The following is a 7,942-nucleotide window of genomic DNA, read 5'->3' on the forward strand; positions in this document are numbered from 1 at the left end:
AGTTTGAAAAGAATCTGAAAAGAGGAAAGAACTTTGAGAAGAACAAAGTGTGTGATGCGTGCAATCAGCCGAGCTCAAGTAAGTTTTCCCCAAGATACCCGTACATGTTATGTTATGATCTGATATGATTATAAGAACTGCATGCTAGATTAGGGCTAAGGATCTAGGGAGGATGCCTTACATGCCTGTTGTATGTGCTTGTTGAGCTGCATGATAGTACTGATCAATTAGTGATAGGATAGCCTGTTTAGGTTATGCCTGATTGCATGAGCCTTAGAATTGCATGCTAGTATAGATCCCTGACAAGAGGATAGATTGATTTGATTGGAAAATGGTGGTTGGATTTTTCCATTGTCCGAATGCTGCTTGCTTTGTGCTTTGTGGAACTCTTAAGTGATGGGAGTCAACTACTAAGTGGATGTGACGACATCCAGGAGGTAGATGACTGGCATCGTGGAGAGTTCTTCAGCAGTTGATGGCAGGACGAGATCGAGAACCTAGGTAAGCCTAGGATATGTTTCAGTGGGTTAGTAGGGAGGCTCAGTGAGACTTGGGTGAACCAGTTGAGGAAGTGACTTGGAGGATCCAGGAGGATTGCTGAGGAAAGTATGGATAGGTGTGGAAGGTAGTATTGGGCCCGTACTACTGAAAACACAGGATCCGTACTCGAATCGGTGAGAGTCTTGGAGAATCTGAGGAGCTTTGGGGAGAAGTTTGTGACCCGGTTGGGGACAAAGGATGTTCTAGTGTTGCAGCGTAGCCATTGGCAAGCGAGCTAGTGAGCGTGACAGGGTGTCAGACCCTGGAGGATATGATTTCCAGAAGTTGCAGATGCGGGATCGATTTGAAGCACCCTGGAAAGAGGGGTTCGCGCCAGGTGCGTATAGTAAAGGGGTCCCGGGAAGAGACCCATGACTTCTGATCATCGGGGGAAGGGCCAGCAGGGCTGGAGTCAGTGCAGTGCGTACGAGAAAGTGCACGAGCGAGTTGTCACTCCAAGGGTTTAGGCTGCTACAGGTGTGGCAGGGTTGATCATGATAGTTGAGGGTGATCCGTATTCCTCCAGATGAAGCGGGTATGTCGTCTTCTACTGCTGCTAGATGGACGTTGGGGATACGTATCGCTTTGGAATTGTGAGTGAGTGTGGATAAGTCAGACCTCGGGTCGGTTTTTCTGCTAGTGTTTGGGTTACCAAGGATCATATATGCCATCCTGCATGACGAAAGGTCCTTGATGAACCCACAGAAGGATGCATCTTGCGGAGTGGGTTCCGCGCGTACCGTTATGATTTCGGATCTTTGTCGGGGTCTATGCAGGAGTATTATTTAGAGGATACTCGGTCAGGGTTGGAGTGATAGTTCTCCAGTGAGGTCAACGTTAAGGGATTCTATCATTTGTTCAGGTATGGTCGGTAATTGTCTATGGATGAACTTTAGAGTTCAAGGCACTACCGTTGCTAGGACAGAATTGGTGACATGAAAAGGGTAGTGTCAGTCGCGGGTGTTAGATGCATAAGTGGTTGGTCATTGGATGTTCAAGAGGATTGTGTTTTCGCATGGGCTGTGTTCGGTCAGAGTTCAGTGGTACTGCAAGAATGGGAGTGGGAACGAGGATTCGTCAGCTAGAGTGAAGATTAAGGTCTTCAATTGACAGCATGTTAGATGGATCGAGGTGTCAGACTGGATCAGATTTCAAGAGTACTCATCGAGATTTCCGAGGATGGGAGATCTCAAGGTTTAATCGGTGATTAAACGCTAGCATTGACGGGCACATGTGGTCATCAGTGGGATATTAGAAAGCAAGAAGGATTGGGAATCCTTCAATTCTCATGTACTGTGAAGACTTAGTCGAATCTAAGTGGGGGAGAGACTTTTTATAAAGTTCTCCAACTGTGAGTTCTGGTTGCGCAAGGTGCAATCTCTTGGACACCTTGTTAACCAGAAGGGTATTCTGGTTGATCCGGCCAAGGTAGAGGCTGCGATGCAGTGGGAGATTCCAAGATCTCCAACTGAGATTTGAAGCTTCCTGGGTTCTAGCGGGATATTACCAGAGATTTGTACAGGATTTCTCCGAGATTGAGGTTCCTTTGACCCGACTGACCAAGAAGTCGGTGGCCTTTCGTTAGGGGCCTGAGCAGCAAGCAACCTTCGAGACTCTCAGACAGCGGTTGTGCGAGGCATCGATTCTCACCCGGCCAGAGGGTGTAGATGATTTCATGGGTTACTGTGACACTTTGATCATGGGCATGGGTGCGGTACTGATACAGTGGGGCCACGTGATAGCAGGTTTCGGGAACCAGGTTAGAGTTCCGGATAGGACTCGAGTTCAATTGTGTATTAGGTCGAGTGCATGTTCGACCGGTGCGGAAAGTGTTGTAAGACTACGGGGGTAGCCGTAGCATTCACTAGCAGTCAGATAGTATGGGAAGTGTTGTAAGACTACGGGGGCAGCCGTAGCATTCACTAGCAGCAGATAGTGCTTGAGTGAGGTAAGTCTGTGGGTGTAGCCGCAGCCTTCACTTGGTTGGTAGATAACATGAGCGCGTTGTTAGAACGCGGAAGGAACAGTAGTACCCACCAGTTCGGGTGCAATAGTGAGGATATGGAAACCCACAGATTGGATTTCGGTGTTACCCAGATGGATTAGATTTGTTTGAGCCAGTGATAAGACTGTAGTAGCTCCACCACAGTTATGGGATCAGGAAAGCAATGGACTGTATAAGGTTGCTTGTGATATAAGGCTACCATCGGTTAGGTAGCAATCACTTTTAGCCTTGGATTTGATGATGACAGGATTCGACGCATGGACCCGATCGGTTAGATCAGAAGGATGCTTGAGCCACAGTGGCATAATAACTAGTGGCAACTAGTTCCCGAGAAGGATTTCGTTCAGGATCCGTGTGAGACGATTATATGGGGAGCCCTTTTAGCTCGGCGACCGGGCTGGAACCCGGTAAATTCAGATGACTGACGGATGAATTGAGACCGGGAAGGTCTCGATAGATTATGGGAAGTAGCTATGTAGCAGCATACTGCTTCCGGCAGTTCAGTGTTCGGGCAGTTTCAGCGTCTGGGCAGTATTAGTACTTGTGTCTTAGGTTGCAAGTACAAATGGAATAGTTGGTTTATTGGGGAGTGACAAGTCACTCACAGCATGAGTATCTGGGCCTTGGCCAGGTACAAGTGACCTGCAGAGATAATGAGGTCTGTGATCCTGTTTTTTTATGGGAACCTCGAGTTATCAGGAACTGAGTAATCGGATGAAAGATAAATGGGCTAGATTCGACGATGATGATTCAGTAAGAGTGGTCTGTCAGGGATTCATATCATCCCGAGACAACAGATTTCAGACGGGGTAAATGAGATCTTGTTGCGAGGAATTCGTTCACCTGTGGATTTTAGGGCTTTACGAGGATGGGTCATGGCTACCCTGGGAAGGCTAAGGCGTGCCCAGGCTGGTGACCATGCTGCTAGAGTGGTTGGGCGAGTAAGGAATGATTTCGAGGACGAAATCTAATTTAAGTGGGGGAGAGTTGTAACACCCTGTATATTTATTAGATAAATAAATTAATTAATGTACAAATGGTAGCCCTAAAATAAATAAATATATATCAAAGAATGGTCTCGAAGGGCTAATTGTCACAGTTTTAAAAGTCAGGGGTTAAAAGTGTGAGTTCCGGACTCAGTTTATAATTATTTATAAAGGCAGGGGCTCCGTGGTAATTATTTGGATTTAATATGAAAGGAAAAGAGGTGGAAGGTCTGAATGGGTCATAATTAAGATATTGGGGGCTAAAGAGTAAATTATGGACCAATTTGAAAAGGATTTGTTGAGGGAGGGGTTGTTTAGTAAAATTCGGACTTATTTTGTAAAGGAATTCAAAGGGTAGGGTTTAAATGGTAATATATAGACCTCTTTTAGAAAGATTTCATAGAGGAGGGGCTGGAACCGTCATTATGGAAAAGATGTGATGGAGCCGGGTATATAACCTCATTATCGGTCAAACCCTAACCCGAGACCTCCCTTATGTTGCAGCCGTCACCCTACCTCCCTCCAGCCGCCACCAATCACCTCATTCTTCCCCACCGGTGTCGCAACCGCTGTAGATGTCGGAAACCACCAAGGAGCGGTCGTGCCATTTAACTGCCGACGAAGACGTTCACGTTACTATTTTGTTGCTGCTTCCCTCTCGTTTTTCGACCGACGAAATGCCAAACGATCGCCGCCTGCTGATTCGTCATCGCAACATTACCGTGCTGCCTTCCTGTCGGACGTCGTGGATCGCTGGGAGAGCTACCAAAACCAGTGGCAGTAGTCATTTCCGCCACTGAGAAGGTCATGCGTGACCTGGGGGTTCTCGTTAAGGGTCGTCACCTGCTATTTCTTCTTTCCTCTCATCTGTTCAACGTTGTAACTGCTGTCGGTGGCCCTTGGGCCGTCGTTTGCGTCTTTTCCAACGACGCCTGCCGTCTAGGCGGTGACATTATTGGTGTGTAGTCGAGTGTTCATGTGGCTATTGTATTGTGAGGATTATTGGAGCGATTTTGGACAGAAAACCCACCGCCACCACCTCAAGGTGGTGGCTACCATCGCTGCCATCCCAAATCTGTTGTTGTCATCGCCGCCTTCCCGTTTCTGCCACCGCCGTGAGCCACCAGGTGGGTGGCTGGAGTGTATAGTGAAGTCTGATGTGTGTGTGTCATGAGTGGTTGTGTTTGGCCGAAAAATTAAGAACAGTCACCACCACCATGCACCATCGTGTGTATGTGTGTGTTAGTAGGTGTGTGTGTGTGTTTATTTGAGATTTAGCATTGTAAAGTGTAATTGCAAATTGGAATAATGAAAGGAAAACTGAAAACCACCACCGTGAGGTGGTGGCTGCCGCCTCCTGCCGCCACCGGCCGCCGTGTCGGGTGACGGTGTGCTTAGTTGTGTTGGGATTGCTAGTTTGGGGATGTTTGGTCAAGGGACTAAAACCCTAATGGGCCTTGAAACCCTAATGGGCCCAATGAGGCTTAATGGACATAAAAGCCCAAACATGTGATCAATGGGCTTAAGGAAACCCTAATGGGTCTAATGGACCCTAATTAACCCAAAGAGACCCTAATGGGCCCAATAAGGCCCAAAGTGACCTAAAAGCCCAACCAAGGGACTAATGGGCTAGTATTGGGTTGGAAAACCCTAAGGGCATAAAATCTTAATTGTGGGAATTGTTTGGGACACACACGAGAATTATTTAATAACTTGAAATATTAAATAATAATAATTGGTAGAAATTAATCTAAGCAATATTGGACTTAACGGATTAAGTCCTTAGTGGATTAAGTCCTTAATGGGTTAAGTAGGAAACTTAACCCTAATCGGCATTTTATGTGAAACCCTAATTTCACTTGGGTTTATTATGGGGCCTTTCAATTGGGCCTGATGATTGGGTTATTAAATGGGCCTTCCAAGATCAATCAAGTGGACTAGAATAATTAATGGGCTTTGGGGTAAGGCCCATGTAAGGGGTTTGGGCCCAATTTGGAAAATTAGGCCATAGTTTGGGCCTTAATGATTATATGATGTTGGGCCTTAGAGTAAGACCATGTATAGGCTTGGGCCCAATTTGGAAAATTGGGCCATATGTTGGGCCTTGATTCTTAGTTGGACTTTGGGCCTATGGTTTGGGCCTTGGGCTTGAATAAGCCAAGCTTGGGGTAATGTAGTAATTATCCAAGTATGTATTATGGTTATGTGTTGGGGCCCAATTACTAATTGGATGTTATTTTGGTATTGATAGTTTGGGAACCTGTCATCCAGCAGCTGGGGTTGAGTCTGCGGAACTACAACAGTGTGGGATTGTGTCTACGGGACTTCAGCAGTGTGAGGTGAGTTACCTTCCAGTAGAGGTGGGTCTAAGGACACAATGCCGACCCACCAACAGGGGTAGTTGGTAGATAATTGTCTTTGTGATAATTATCTTGGAATGTTTATGTGATATGCTCTTGAGATATGCTTATGTGATGTGCTTATGAGATATGTTTATGCGATATGCTTATGTGATATGCTATGTGTGTTAGTGGTAGTAGCAGGGAATAGTTTTTCCCTGACTCGGTCGTGTCGAAGGGTAGGTCAGTACCCCAGAAATGCCTGACTGTATGATTATATCATGATATTATATGATAGTGGTAGGGGGTGAAATAGTCCCCGGTTACCGGTTGAAAGATACCGATGGCGGATACCGGTTGAAAGATACCGATGGCAGATACCGGTTGAAAGATACCGATGGCAGTTACCGGTTGAAAGATACCGAAGGGGTATACAGAACACATGCAATGCTTATCTATATGTTTATGATATGTTAGTATGTGATCAGCATGTTTATGATATGTTAGTATGTGATCAGCATGTTTATGATGTTAGTACGTGATCAGTATGTTCATGACATATTATTATGTGATAGTGGTAGGGGTGAAATAGTCCCCGGTTACCGGTTGAAAGATACCGATGGCAGTTACCGGTTAAGAGATACTGATGGTGTTATGTGGTATGTGGTATGATGGGGGAACTCACTAAGCTTCGTGCTTACGGTTTACAGTTTTGGTTTCAGGTATTTTGTTTCAAAGAAAAGGAGCCGGCTTGGTCGCAGCGCGTCATACTATGTTTTCCGCACACGAGATCCTTGGGATTATACTCTGATATGGTTTCATAATGTTATATTTTGATTATTCACACTTCGGTTTTATGTAATAACTTAATTAAAAATGAAATTTTTGACCTCTATTTTTGAGATGTTACAAAAAGACCGACTCGCACCCGAGTCAAATAACACCAAGGAAGGTACAGAACTCGCAAGAAAAGTACCTACGCATAACATAATATAAACACAATATCTCAACATCAAAATAAATACATGAAAGAATACATACCAGCCACAATGTAGGGAGCTGCGCGGACATCCTCCGCGGTCAACTGGAAGGCTCTGCCTTGTGCATTCGGTGCCTCGACCTTCACCGGCCGGCTCTCGATAGCTCTGACAGTAGCAGGGGCAGATCCCTGAGGTGCTCCCTGTGCTGACCCTCGTAACTGCGGACACTCCGCCTTCCGGTGTCCGGTCTGGTTGTAGTGAAAACAGACTGCGAACCCCTTGGGGCAATCCTTGGCCATATGCCCCTCCTTGCCACATTTGTAGCAAGACCCTGCTCTGCACACTCCATCATGACTCTTGCCGCACTTGCTACAAGTGTGGCCCCTCTGGCTCCCTGATCTCGGATCGGCGGGCTTGGCCCGCTTGGCTGCCGGCTGAGACTGTGCCGGTCGCCGATCCCTCCCCTGAGACTCCGCCTCCTCCCTAGCCTGAGTCTGCAGCTCTATCTCCCTCTTTCGAGCATTTGCCTGAAGCTCGGCAAATGTCCGGTACGACGAGTTCGCCACGAACTCTCGTATGTCCCTCCTCAAAACACTCAGGTATCGGCTCATACGTGTCTGCTCGGAAGACACGTGCTCTGGGCAGAACATCGCCCGCTCATGGAACATCCTCGTAATCACTGTAACAAACTTGGTACCCTGCATGAGGGTCAGAAACTCCTGGGCCAAACGCTCCCTCTCCACCTAGGGAACGTACTCATCCCGGAACATAGCAGTGAACCTCTCCCAGGTCACTGCAGCAAGCTCAGCAGGCGAATAGTGCGCCGTCACAAACTTCCACCAGTCCTTCGCTCCCAAGCGAAGCTGGTTCAGCGTGAACCGAACTCTCAAATGCTCTGGACATGAGCACGTAAAGAAACACCCCTCGATGTCCGAAATCCACCTCATCGCCGCAATCAGATCCTGTGTCCCATCAAACTCTGGTGGTTTTGTGTTGCTGAACTCCCGGAACAGCAACGCATCACCACCCTGCGGTCTAGCCGCAGCTACAGCTGCAGTGGCCGCAGCAACAGCAGCATCAGAAAGAGCAGCA

At 47.1% G+C, this 7,942-nt stretch overlaps 1 long non-coding RNA gene across 3 annotated transcripts; it reads left to right on the top strand.

Annotated features, from left to right (window-relative positions):
• The first annotated feature begins 4,027 nt into the window (after nt 1-4,027).
• LOC145105813 (uncharacterized) lies at nt 4,028-6,765 on the top strand. 3 transcript variants are annotated; one of them, XR_013707415.1, is made up of 3 exons: nt 4,028-4,780; nt 5,783-5,870; nt 6,593-6,765. It is a non-coding gene; the product is annotated as an uncharacterized LOC145105813 (long non-coding RNA). The 3 variants fall into 3 exon arrangements; XR_013707414.1 differs by having other exon boundaries at nt 4,028-4,658; XR_013707412.1 differs by having other exon boundaries at nt 4,028-5,870.
• The last annotated feature ends 1,177 nt before the right edge of the window (nt 6,766-7,942 follow it).

This window comes from Lactuca virosa, chromosome 1 (assembly GCF_052849685.1).
Source record: "Lactuca virosa cultivar CGN04683 chromosome 1, Lactuca_virosa_CGN04683_v6, whole genome shotgun sequence".
Classification (NCBI taxonomy): domain Eukaryota; kingdom Viridiplantae; phylum Streptophyta; class Magnoliopsida; order Asterales; family Asteraceae; genus Lactuca; species Lactuca virosa.